This window comes from Oncorhynchus keta, chromosome 2 (genome assembly GCF_023373465.1).
Source record: "Oncorhynchus keta strain PuntledgeMale-10-30-2019 chromosome 2, Oket_V2, whole genome shotgun sequence".
Classification (NCBI taxonomy): Eukaryota; Metazoa; Chordata; class Actinopteri; order Salmoniformes; family Salmonidae; genus Oncorhynchus; species Oncorhynchus keta.
The window spans coordinates 9,081,741-9,096,144 of record NC_068422.1 but is presented as its reverse complement, the minus strand read 5'-3'; the positions used below and the strand labels follow the sequence as shown (position 1 = coordinate 9,096,144).

Genomic DNA, 14,404 nt, shown 5'->3' with positions numbered 1-14,404 from the left:
AAAGTTTGAGTTTTATCAAAAACTATACGTGGCGCACTTGAAATTTCCGCTGATTTGATCCCCACAGCGGGAGCTAGTTCCTAACAATTAAGACACACAAATGACTCAAGAATGAGCCAGAGATCAATATATCCTAACCAGAAGAAAAATACCTGTTCCCGACCCTTATTCTCCCGCTGATGCTGGCCTTTGCATATTCTGCCATTAAGCTCCTGAAGTTGCCAGTAATAGGCTACACCAGCAATTGGCAACCTTTTATATTTGGAGCAACAATTTATCTTACCATTTCTACCAACAATTTTCTGTTTCTGTCAGCTTTTTTCTGTTTATATAAAAATTGCATTCTTGTCTTTTCTACAAAGTACCTATACACCATTGTTGTGTGTGTTCAAGAAAAGAAATTAAGCAAAATACATATCCTATAAATTACATTGGCTACACATGTTTTGTCTGCAACAAACTTGAAACATTATATCAACTATCAACTGGGTCGCCCAGAAACTTGTGCTTGCAAATTTGAAACATTGTATAAAATATTCTGGGCCCTCAGAGTTTCCCCTGCCAGTGAGTTCGGGACAGACACAACTGTCGGCTATTTGAGCAAGGGACAAGAAGTAATCCAATATTTGACGATGCTTTCACTGGATCAGAGCATTACATTTTTGATGCTGCTGAGAACAGTCACCATCTGATCCTGCTGAGAACAGTCACCTTCTGATCCTGCTGAGAACAGTCACCATCTGATCCTGCTGAGAACAGTCACCTTCTGATCCTGCTGAGAACAGTCACCATCTGATCCTGCTGAGAACAGTCACCATCTGATCCTGCTGAGAACAGTCACCATCTGATCCTGCTGAGAACAGTCACCTTCTGATCCTGCTGAGAACAGTCACCATCTGATCCTGCTGAGAACAGTCACCTTCTGATCCTGCTGATAACAGTCACCATCTGATCCTGCTGAGAACAGTCACCATCTGATCCTGCTGAGAACAGTCACCATCTGATCCTGTTGAGAACAGTCACCATCTGATCCTGCTGAGAACAGTCACCATCTGATCCTGTTGAGAACAGTCACCTTCTGATAACAGTCACCATCTGATCCTGCTGAGAACAGTCACCTTCTGATCCTGCTGATAACAGTCACCATCTGATCCAGCTGAGAACAGTCACCATCTGATCCTGCTGAGAAAAGTCACCATCTGATCTTGCTGAGAACAGTCACCATATGATCCTGCTGAAAACAGTCACCATCTGATACTTCCGGCGCCGACAGAGATGGCCGCCTCGCTTCGCGTTCCTAGGAAACAATGCATTTTTTTTTTTTTTTTTACGTGTTATTTCTTACATTAGTACCCCAGGTCATCTTAGGTTTCATTACATACAGTTGAGAAGAAATACTGAACATAAGAGCAGCGTCAACTCACCATCAGTACGACCAAGAATATGACTTTCGCGAAGCGGACCCTGTGTTCTGCCTTTCACCCAGGACAACGGAATGGATCCCAGGCGGCGACCCCAAAAAACGACTTCGAAAAAGAGGAAAACGAAGAGGTCTTCTGGTCAGACTCCGGAGACGGGCACATCGTGCACCACTCCCTAACATTCTCCTCGCCAATGTCCAGTCTCTTGACAACAAGGTTGATGAAATCCGAGCAAGGGTAGCATTCCAGAGGGACATCAGAGACTGTAACGTTCTTTGCTTCACGGAAACATGGCTCACTGGAGAGACGCTATCAGAGACGGTGCAGCCAGCTGGTTTCTCCACGCATCGCGCCGACAGAAACAAACATCTTTCTGGTAAGAAGAGGGGCAGGGGTGTATGCTTTATGGTTAACGGGACGTGGTGTGGCCAAAACAACATACAGGAACTCAACTCCTTCTGTTCACCTGATTTAGAATTCCTCACAATCAAATGTAGACCGCATTATCTACCAAGGGAATTCTCTTCGATTATAATCACAGCCGTATATATTCCCCCCCCAAGCAGAAACATTGATGGCTCTGAACGAACTTTATTTGACTCTTTGCAAACTGGAATCCATATATCCGGAGGCTGCATTCATTGTAGCTGGGGATTTTAACAAGGCTAATCTGAAAACAAGACTCCCTAAATTTTATCAGCATATCGATTGCGCAACCAGGGCGGGAAAAACCTTGGATCATTGCTATTCCAACTTCCGCAACGCATATAAGGCCCTGCCCCGCCCTCCTTTCGGAAAATCTGACCACGACTCCATTTTGTTGATCCCTGCCTACAGACAGAAACTAAAACAAGAAGCTCCCGCGCTGAGGTCTGTTCAACGCTGGTCCGACCAATCTGATTCCACACTCCAAGACTGCTTCCATCACGTAGACTGGGATATGTTCCGTATTGCGTCAGACGACAACATTGACGAATACGCTGATTCGGTGTGCGAGTTCATTAGAACGTGCGTTGAAGATGTCGTTCCCATAGCAACGATTAAAACATTCCCAAACCAGAAACCGTGGATTGATGGCAGCATTCCCGTGAAACTGAAAGCGCAAACCACTGCTTTTAATCAGGGCAAGGTGACTGGAAACCGAATACAAACAGTGTAACTATTCCCTCCGCAAGGCAATCAAACAAGCTAAGCGTCAGTATAGAGACAAAGTAGAATCTCAATTCAACGGCTCAGACACAAGAGTGGCAGGGTCTACAGTCAATCACGGATTACAAAAAGAAAAACATCACTGTCACGGACCAGGATGTCTTGCTCCCAGGCAGACTAAATAACTTTTTTGCCCGCTTTGAGGACAATACAGTGCCACTGACACTACCCACAACTAAAACATGCGGACTCTCCTTCACTGCAGCCGACGTGAGGAAAACATTTAAACGTGTCAACCCTAACAAGGCTGCAGGCCCAGACGGCATCCCCAGCCGCGCCCTCAGAGCATGCGCAGACCAGCTGGCTGGTGTGTTTACGGACATATTCAATCAATCCCTATCCCAGTCTGTTGTTCCCACATGCTTCAAGAGGGCCACCATTGTTCCTGTTCCCAAGAAAGCTAAGGTAACTGAGCTAAACGACTACCGCCCCGTAGCACTCACTTCCGTCATCATGAAGTGCTTTGAGAGACTAGTCAAGGACCATATCACCTCCACCCTACCTGACACCCTAGACCCACTCCAATGTGCTTACCGCCCAAATAGGTCCACAGACGATGCAATCTCAACCACACTGCACACTGCCCTAACCCATCTGGAAAAGAGGAATACCTATGTGAGAATGCTGTTCATCGACTACAGCTCGGCATTTAACACCATAGTGCCCTCCAAGCTCGTCATCAAGCTCGAGACCCTGGGTCTCGACCCCGCCCTGTGCAACTGGGTACTGGACTTCCTGACGGGCCGCCCCCAGGTGGTGAGGGTAGGCAACAACATCTCCACCCCGCTGATCCTCAACACTGAGGCCCCACAAGGGTGCGTTCTGAGCCCTCTCCTGTACTCCCTGTTCACCCACGACTGTGTGGCCACGCACGCCTCCAACTCAATCATCAAGTTTGCGGACGACACAACAGTGGTAGGCTTGATTACCAACAACGACGAGACGGCCTACAGGGAGGAGGTGAGGGCCCTCGGAGTGTGGTGTCAGGAAAATAACCTCACACTCAAAGTCAACAAAACTAAGGAGATGATTGTGGACTTCAGGAAACAGCAGAGGGAACACCCCCCTATCCACATCGATGGAACAGTAGTGGAGAGGGTAGTAAGTTTTAAGTTCCTCGGCGTACACATCACAGACAAACTGAATTGGTCCACCCACACAGACAGCATCGTGAAGAAGGCGCAGCAGCGCCTCTTCAACCTCAGGAGGCTGAAGAAATGCGGCTTGTCACCAAAATCATTCACAAACTTCTACAGCTGCACAATCGAGAGCATCCTGTCGGGCTGTATCACCGCCTGGTACGGCAACTGCTCCGCCCACAACCGTAAGCCTCTCCAGAGGGTAGTGAGGTCTGCACAACGCATCACCGGGGGCAAACTACCTGCCCTCCAGGACACCTACACCACCCGATGTCACAGGAAGGCCATAAAGATCATCAAGGACAGCAACCACCCGAGCCACTGCCTGTTCACCCCGCTATCATCCAGAAGGCGAGGTCAGTACAGGTGCATCAAAGCTGGGACTGAGAGACTGAAAAACCGCTTCTATCTCAAGGCCATCAGACTGTTAAACAGCCACCACTTACATTGAGTGGCTGCTGCCAACACACTGACTCAACTCCAGCCACTTTAATAATGGGAATTGATGGGAAATTATGTAAAATATATCACTAGCCACTTTAAACAATGCTACCTAATATAATGTTTACATACCCTACATTATTCATCTCATATGTATACGTATATACTTTACTCTATATCATCTACTGCATCCTTATGTAATACATGTATCACTAGCCACTTTATCTATGCCACGTTGTTTACATACTCATCTCATATGTATATACTGCACTCAATACCATCTACTGTATCTTGCCTATGCCGCTCTGTCCCATCACTCATTCATATATCTTTATGTACATATTCTTTATCCCCTTACACTTGTGTCTATAAGGTAGTAGTTTTGGAATTGTTAGCTAGATTACTTGTTGGTTATTACTGCATTGTCGGAAGTAGAAGCATTTCGCTACACTCGCACTAACATCTGCTAACCATGTGTATGTGACAAATAAAATAGGATTTGATTTGATTTGATCCTGCTGAGAACAGTCACCATCTGATCCTGCTGAGAACAGTCACCATCTGATCCTGCTGAGAACAGTCACCATCTGATCCTGCTGAGAACAGTCACCATCTGATCCTGCTCACCTGAGGCATGGCAAATAATTACCAATGAAAATTATTATCTAAGAAAAAAATCAATGGTACAATAATTGAAATGACCATTATTCTCAGATCTCAGACTGAAGTCTACCCATCAACTCAAGATGGAACTCTGTATCTATTCATTGATTGTTGTAATGTACTGCAGAATTCACCTGTGCTCCATAGCCTGGTCTTCCCTGGCTGTCTGACCCTGCTGGAACACCTGTCACCATCCACTAGTGTTTTGTACTGACCGTGCAGCATGACAGCGAAGCCTGTAGAGCTATTTATACCGTGTCCGTGTGAAAAGTATGGAATTACCTATGGAAGCTGACAGATTGAAAATGTTACATTGCTATATTGACCCTTATAAAAACTCACATTGCCATGTTACAAAATGTCCGAATATTGGTCTTCAATCGTTGGCCGTTGGTTTCATTATTTGATTCAGGTCTAGTATGATTGAAGCAAAAAAAATGTTATACCTAAAGTTAGTGAACTAGCTAGCTAATGTTAGCCAACTTTTGGATAGTTCTTATGGTAGCTACAAAAACTAGCAAGTAAATGTACTTCTGTTGAAATGGGACAAAACAAAGGCTACAAAACATTTCTAAACACACAGCAGGTGTTAGACACTGCTAGCTGACAGATAGCTAGAGACTAGAGCTGAACTGGCTGTGGTAACTACTAGCTAGCTAACGATAGATAGCTAGTTCATTCACTTCAGACAGAACTTCAGTCGAGAGGGGATGAAGCATTAGCTAACGTTATATGTCAGTTACACTACTAGCTTAGCACTGGGAATAAATATTTTTTTCTGTCAAGTCAAACAGCAGTTACCTCGCCAGCTACATCAATTCTCTGGTTGCTTTGAAAAAAACTCAGAGAAAAAGCACAACACACACAGACAACAGTTGCCTCTGTTCGCATGTCTGTCTGCCTGGTCCTAAATCCAGCCAGCTGAAACGCTTTGAGGTATCTACCTGGTCCTAAATCCAGCCAGCTGAAACGCTTTGAGGTATCTGCCTGGTCCTAAATCCAGCCAGCTGAAAGGCTTTGAGGTATCTGCCTGGTCCTAAATCCAGCCAGCTGAAAGGCTTTGAGGTATCTGCATGGTCCTAAATCCAGCCAGCTGAAAGGCTTTGAGGTATCTGCCTGGTCCTAAATCCAGCCAGCTGAAAGGCTTTGAGGTATCTGCCTGGTCCTAAATCCAGCCAGCTGAAAGGCTTTGAGGTATCTGCATGGTCCTAAATCCAGCCAGCTGAAAGGCTTTGAGGTATCTGCCTGGTCCTAAATCCAGCCAGCTGAAAGGCTTTGAGGTATCTGCCTGGTCCTAAATCCAGCCAGCTGAAAGGCTTTGAGGTATCTGCATGGTCCTAAATCCAGCCAGCTGAAAGGCTTTGAGGTATCTGCATGGTCCTAAATCCAGCCAGCTGAAAGGCTTTGAGGTATTTGCATGGTCCTAAATCCAGCCAGCTGAAAGGCTTTGAGGTATCTGCCTGGTCCTAAATCCAGCCAGCTGAAAGGCTTTGAGGTATCTGCCTGGTCCTAAATCCAGCCAGCTGAAAGGCTTTGAGGTATCTGCCTGGTCCTAAATCCAGCCAGCTGAAAGGCTTTGAGGTATCTGCCTGGTCCTAAATCCAGCCAGCTGAAAGGCTTTGAGGTATCTGCCTGGTCCTAAATCCAGCCAGCTGAAAGGCTTTGAGGTATCTGCCTGGTCCTAAATCCAGCCAGCTGAAAGGCTTTGAGGTATCTGCATGGTCCTAAAGCACACTTGTGTCACTCTTTTATATCTCAGTGCAATGATAAAACTAGTGGGAAAAAAATGCAATTTCAAAATGTGGGGGGTCATGTCCTCACCTATCCCTTGTGAATGTTGTGCCCCTGCATTCAGAGATTGATTTATAGCCATTCATCTAAAACACTTTGTTTGTCATAGTGGGAAAAGATGAATATGAGATGACGGGTGCTTTCCTAACAAGTTGAAGAAGGTAAGCTAGAACTCGAAGACGTTCACAGCGATGGGGGCAGACATTTTGATCAAGAGAGACCTTTAGAAAATACGTACATACATTTTATACATATACATTTTCTCTAACACTAAACATACAAATATGTATTTTACAGTTAATGAAGGTGAAATCTTATTGTTAGTCGCTTTTTAATTTGATTATACTATATCTAGAAAGCATCAAGCCTAATTAATACAGTTTTGTTGAATAGGGAATACATCATATAAAATATTTCATATTTGTGTCACCTTGATTCCTTTGATTTGTCTTTGTTTTAGTATGGTCAGGGCGTGAGTTGTCTATGTTCCCTTTTCTATGTTGTTTTTGCGTTTGGCCTGGTATGGTTCTCAATCAGAGGCAGGTGTCGTTAGTTGTCTCTGATTGAGAATCATACTTAGGTGGCAGCCCCCCGCACCAGGCTGTCTCTCCATCTCCTCCCTACAGCTTCTCCCGCCTGTCCAGCGCTGCCAGAGTCTTCCTCCTGCCCAGCGCTGCCAGAGTCTCCCGTCTGTCCTGAGCTGCCAGAGACTCCCGTCTGTCCTGACCTGCCATAGCCGCCCGTCTGTCCTGACCTGCCAGAGCCGCCCGTCTGTCCTGACCTGCCAGAGCCGCCCGTCTGTCCTGAGCTGCCAGAGCCGCCCGTCTGTCCTGAGCTGCCAGAGCCGCCCGTCTGTCCTGAGCTGCCAGAGCCGCCCGTCTGTCCTGAGCTGCCAGAGCCGCCCGTCTGTCCTGTGCTGCCAGAGTCGCCCATCTGTCCTGAGCTGCCAGAGCCGCCTGTCAGTCAGGAGCTGACAGCCGTTACAATTTGTACAATATTTGTACTGTGTACTTGAGCTTGTGTCCTCAAAAGTGACTACAACTCAGCAATAAAAAATAAAAAGTACCATAAAAGGTGAGATTTGAACTTTTTTTGAGTATGCAGCATTACTAGTTATTGTTTATGGCCCTCTCATGATAAATTACTTTTGGGGATTAAGTAGGTTACATTTAATTACATTTAGTTACATTTAAGTGGTGAACAGTTTTGACAGCCCCCTCCCTCATCCTTTCCTCACACACAATTATTTTAATATACTAGGTGGCTCTTAAAAGAGCCTTTGGTTTAATGGGGATCAGGTAAGTGGCAGTGAGTGTGGTGGTGTGTACTACTGTGTGCATCTTGCTAGAGTGGAGGAGAGACCAGGGCCCGTATCTACAAAGGTCACAGGTCCTAGGAATCCTGTTAAAACCAGTTTTAAGACAACAACAACAAAGAAACTCCCAGCGCAGAGGAAGTTTTAGGATGATGATAAGGAACTGAGTAAAATTCACTCATAAAAGTTTATCACGAGTTTGAGGAAAGGAAAGATAGCGATGACACTAATTGACATGTTGCAAATGATGGGGAATAACCAATTGCGAAGAGGCATCACCAGCTGTGAAATGTACATTACATTTACATTTAAGTCATTTAGCTGACGCTCTTATCCAGAGCGACTTACAAATTGGTGCATTCACCTTATGACATCCAGTGGAACAGCCACTTTACAATAGTGCATCTAAATCTTAAAAGGGGGGGGGGTGAGAAGGATTACTTATCCTATCCTAGGTATTCCTTAAAGAGGTGGGGTTTCAGGTGTCTCCGGAAGGTGGTGATTGACTCCGCTGTCCTGGCGTCGTGAGGGAGTTTGTTCCACCATTGGGGGCCAGAGCAGCGAACAGTTTTGACTGGGCTGAGCGGGAACTGTACTTCCTCAGTGGTAGGGAGGCGAGCAGGCCAGAGGTGGATGAACGCAGTGCCCTTGTTTGGGTGTAGGGCCTGATCAGAGCCTGGAGGTACTGAGGTGCCGTTCCCCTCACAGCTCCGTAGGCAAGCACCATGGTCTTGTAGAGGATGCGAGCTTCAACTGGAAGCCAGTGGAGAGAGCGGAGGAGCGGGGTGACGTGAGAGAACTTGGGAAGGTTGAACACCAGACGGGCTGCGGCGTTCTGGATGAGTTGTAGGGGTTTAATGGCACAGGCAGGGAGCCCAGCCAACAGCGAGTTGCAGTTAGGCCTATTGATAAGATGTGACATGTCTGCAGTTGGAAATGATTGGAAATATTATTGATAAGATGGGCTCTTCAGACAACCACGGTGAATCAAATGTTGCAATGGTAAAATGTTTGATATAATTTTTCACTGATACGATCACTTTGCCTAATCTTGTTTCTTGCTTATTATGTTGGCATGCATAACCTTTTTTTATTTATTTTTAACCAATTTTGAGTAATGTGATAGGCGTTTTGCACTGAATCATACAATATAATAATGATGGGGCGGCAGGTGTTCCCAAACCACCCCTGCATTGTCTTGGCTGTGTGCTTAGGGTCGTTGTCAAGTTGGAAGTGTCGTTGTCCTGTTCGCCCCAGTCTTAGGTCTTGAGCACTCTAGAGCAGATTTTCCTCAAGGATCTCTCAAATCAAATCGTACTGGTCACATGAGACGCTTTGTCGATGCGGGCCCAGCTTTCAGACTCTCAAGGATGAGGTCGTTGCCCTCATCTGTGAGATGCCCGCCATCCCTACCAGTGGTGGCTCCTCAGAGGAGGAAGGGGAGGACCATCATCCTCAGTGAATTTCATAAAACTCTAAATAATAAAATGTTTTAAAAAGTTATCCTTTTTAGATATAACTACGCTAAATATATTCATGTCGCCAAATTATTTATAAAAACACACTGTTTTGCAATGATGGTCTACAGCAGCCTAAGCAGCACTCAGTAAGGTAGCACCATGGTGTAGCTGGAGGACAGTTAGCTTTGATCCTCCTCTTGGTACATTGACTTCAAAACAAAACCTAGGAGGCTCATGGTTCTCACCCCCTTCCATAGACTGGCACAGTAATTATGACAACTTCCGGGGGACGTCATTCAACCTATCAGAGCTCTGATATACACAGCATACAGTGGGGCAAAAAAGTATTTAGTCAGCCACCAATTGTGCAAGTTCTCCCACTTAAAAAGATGAGAGAGGCCTGTAATTTTCATCATAGGTACACTTCAACTATGACAGACAAAATGAGAAACAAAAATCCAGAAAATCACATTGTAGGATTTTTAATGAAATTATTTGTAAATTATGGTGGAAAATAAGTATTTGGTCAATAACAAAAGTTTCTCAATACTTTGTTATATACCCTTTGTTGGCAATGACAGAGGTCAAACGTTTTCTGTAAGTCTTCACAAGGTTTTCACACACTGTTGCTGATATTTTGGCCCATTCCTCCATGCAGATCTCCTCTAGAGCAGTGATGTTTTGGGGCTGTTGCTGGGCAACACCGACTTTCAACTCCCTCCAAAGATTTTCTATGGGGTTGAGATCTGGAGACTGGCTATATTTTATTTTTGAGAGACCATCCTCTTACAATGGCAAGTATAAGGTCATACTGAAAATTAGCTCCCTGGATGAAATTCCTATGGCTTCCACATGGTGTCAGCAGTCTATGTTCAAGGTTTCAGGCTTGTAACTTCAAAAACTAATAGGAAATATCGGTTTTGGTACAGGGACACAGTCTTGAAAATGTGTGTTTGCGTGTGCCATGAAGACACGACGCACCTGCTAAAATCAGTTTCCTATTGAACATACTTCTTTCTGTAAGAAATATTATAGGTTGATTACATTTTAGGGTATCTGAGAAGTAACTAGAAACATATTTTGACTTGTTGAAACAAATCTCTTTCTCTGCATGTTGAATGAGTGGATTACTCAAATCGAAATCAACTAAACAGACCTTCTGGGATATAAAGAAGGATTTTATCTAACAAAATTAAACTGCATGTTATAGCTGGGAACCTTTGGATGACAAATAAGAGGAAGATTTTCAAAAAGTAAGTGAATATTTAATCGCTATTTGTGAATTTATGGAAAAATATTTTGACGTGGGGTGCTGTCCTCAAACAATCATATCGCATTTTTTCACTGAAGTTAAGCTACTATAAATCGGAAAGTGCAGTTAGATTAACAAGAATTTAGCTTTCAACCGATATATGACACTTATACTGTATGTACCTAAATGTTTAAAATCCATAATCTTTATGATTATTTATTCGAATTGAGCTCCCTCCAGCTTCCACGCCTAGCCCTAAAAGTTTTTTTTAAACTTGGGGGTTAGCAAGATAATATTAATTAATAATTTTAATATAAACTTCCTTCATTTAGTTAATAAGTAGGTATGTGTGAGGCAACATCCAAACTTTTTCCAACAGATGTTATTAATAAAAGGATTCCAATAAGGCATAACATGAGATATAGATACTACAACATCTTGTTAAAACAAGGCACATATAGTTCTATTATTGTTGTACGGACCAAAATAAAAATACATCTTTCCTACTGATGAGTCAACAGGGATAATTGAAGCTAAATTCTGAGGATCATGTCTTGACATGTTCCTGAATAATAAGCAACCCCTGAAGGAATGTCATCTAAAATGATTGCAAATTCTTTAGGTGTTACATGGATCTTATAAAGTGATTAGAATTCCTCATAACTAAGTAATATAACCTCTGCATTTACAAGTTGGTTCACCAATACGATATTATTTTGGAACCAATATACTAAAAACAAAGATTTATACAATATGCCCCGATTATTCCAGATATTTGTGTGGCGAGAAATGTTGCTTATAATTTAAGGACCATGACAAAAAACCTTACGATGAAAAGCAGAGAGTTTCACTGGAACTTTGTCAATATTATAATTGCAAACTAACATGAAGTTAAGGCCACCAAAAGTAGAGAAGACACAATGAGGAATAAAGTTCCACATAGAAGTGGGTCTTCTTGGCAATTATTTTATCCAATTGACCTTAAAGTATTATTTAAGGTTGAAAAGTCCAGACAATAAAGCCCACCATACTCATAAGTGTTCATTACAACAGTTTCCCCCATATGAAGCTTACAGTTTCTCCACAGAAAGTTGAAAGCATCTGGTCTATCTCTTTGCTAGTTTCATAAATATAGAGCAGAATATGTTTGTCTATAGATACCCTCAGCCTTGGTTATTTGGACTCTTCCTTTTAAAGATAATTCCCACTGTAGCCATTGGTTTCGCTTCTTCAGTTTAAAAAAAACAAAAGGATTAAAATGTAGGAAGCCTCTAAATGTTTGATCCTTAGTAATGGTTATGCCTAAATATGTAAGTTATTCTTTCACTGGAATACCATTTACATTTAAGTCATTTAGCAGACGCTCTTATCCAGAGCGACTAATACCATAATATGAGGTTGTCACCTGTACTTGACTTGGACTGAAAAAGTTGCCGGTACTGTTTACATTTATCAGCAGGTTCTCCACAATACTTTTGAGTTTGCATTTGTTAATGTTAAGACATAGATTAGATGTTTTGGAAAATGATCACATTTGACTAGCGTCTTTCAGAAAAAAGTGTAGTATCGTCAGCCAGCTGGCTTATAATAATTATTTCACCAGTTTGTAGAGGACTATTATTAATAGAATTTGAGAAAGGACAACCTTCATAGTTCCTTTCTTTAACTCAAATATAGGTAAGGTTCCATGTTTCAGTTTGATGGAGCAGTTACCATTCGTATAGAGAGTTTTAATACAGGCCATGATATTAGTTTTGTGAAATATTTCATCCTCTCAAAAGTTCCAAAGTGCAGGCATCACCATATCCCAGGTTGGATTGGCTTCTGTCCATGTGGAACAGTTTCAGCCCAGTAAGATTCCCCTTCACCTCATGTGATTATGTGCATTTTTAACAAGTTTACTTTATGACACAAAATTGCATTTATTCTTGTTTTACAGGCTATGTTTTATATCTTCAGCCCAAAATGACAGACCATAAGTAGAGTCTACACTGACAGGGATCATTCAATGGTTGGTTCTACTGAGGTCAAGCCACATACGTATACTCTCTTCTGTGCACTAGCCTAGTGTAGTAGATGTTAGAAAATACTATGAAATCTGTCTACACAAATCTGTTAAAGTCTATATTTTATGATGTTTGCATTTTTTTCTCTCAGAAGAACAAAGCTGAACAATGGCATATATTCATGGCTTCCCCAAAAAATGTAACAACAAAAAATATAGAATAATAGATTTTTCGTCTCTCTGTTTAATATTTTCCTTCAATTGACAAGAGGCCGAATGTATTTCACTGAAGAAATCATTAGAGCGAGCAAAACAGCGTCCCTCTGTCTCTGTATATGTCGCCCATCTATCTGATGCTGTCTGGTCTAAAATAATATGACATTGTTGCCGCCCGTAGCATTGAATGCAAGGGAAGCCAGAGAGCATTTGGCCTCTTTTGATAAAACAGTATTAAATAATAGTGTTGAGCTAAACTGAGTGAGATCAACAGTGAATGGTCCTGGCACATCAAAAAAATAAAGTAAAACTGTCAAGGGAAGCCAGTTAGTATTTGACTTCACACCAATCAGATCACATCAAAAGCCAAAAGTCATTGACAGAAAAAACTTGAATTGCTGCACGTAGTTGTGTCGTTGTTCACTGGTGGCTAGCTAGCTAAAATGACCCCTTTTCTAAGTTAGCCATGGATGGAGATAGGGATTTGGACTTGTGGTTTTACTTAATACTCTGTAGTGGCCAAAGATTATAGTGGCAATTCTGATCCAGCCATAAAGTCATACATTGTGCCCCTGGCCTGAGAGGGTTGAAGTTCTATATGTAGCTAGATGTAGGCTAGTAAGCTAATGTGACCTAGCTGGCTCATCGTTGCCCATGAAATGAATTTAGGCTAGAGAGCAAGCATTTTAGCCAGGTGGCCTAAGACAACAAAAACTAAAAGTGTGTACTGCATGACATGCCTAGATGTTTCTGCAAAATGAAAGCAAGGAGGATGGCATTGTTGTTTCTCGACAAGTAGGGTGAGTCAACATCTTTTTTCTACTTTCACACACACAAAGAAATCAGTACCATGAACAACCAAATCATATTTAGCTTACGTTGATAGAACTGAATTGTTTCTCGTATCTTTTAGTTGTACCTGCATTCGACTAAGCAGAGGTGATTTGATGATGTTCAACTGTTGGAAGTTGAAATGGTGCTGGAATAGCGGAGACAAAAGTTGTTTAGTAGTACAAAATGTTGGAAACATTAACTTGATTGACCGTGCTGTAGCTCATTTATCTGTTTGTTACATGAAGTATGCTTTGTGTACTTCACTGGACTTCTCTGGTTTTGTGAAGAAACAAAGGAGTGGTAAAATTGATTCTGACACTTTGTTTTCTTATTGTCTCAGCCTTAGGCCTATATACTGGATGACAGTGACAAGGAATATGACAGTGGTAAGGAATGTGAACACAAAAAGCTCTGACGAAGGCCGTGAAGCCGATACGTAAGCTTATTAAATATCAGTGATACTACCAAGAGCAATATGCGGTTTCCTTTTTCCTTCATCTTGTTCAACTGTTGCCATGCACTTGCAAAGAGATTTCTCATATGTGTGAGTGCCTTTTGAATTTTGTATTACGGAATATGAACTACCAGGTTATAAAGCAACCAAGACAATATTCACAACACATAGGTTGTGATATGGCTTTTTTTTACCTGGCTTGGC

General features: G+C 42.6%; 1 long non-coding RNA gene across 2 annotated transcripts; it reads left to right on the top strand.

Annotated features, from left to right (window-relative positions):
- The first annotated feature begins 5,848 nt into the window (after window positions 1–5,848).
- Window positions 5,849–6,578, top strand: LOC127909263 (uncharacterized). 2 transcript variants are annotated; one of them, XR_008070521.1, is made up of 4 exons: window positions 5,849–5,938; window positions 5,982–6,067; window positions 6,111–6,196; window positions 6,326–6,578. It is a non-coding gene; the product is annotated as an uncharacterized LOC127909263 (long non-coding RNA). The 2 variants fall into 2 exon arrangements; XR_008070520.1 differs by lacking the exon at window positions 5,849–5,938 and having other exon boundaries at window positions 5,953–6,067.
- The last annotated feature ends 7,826 nt before the right edge of the window (window positions 6,579–14,404 follow it).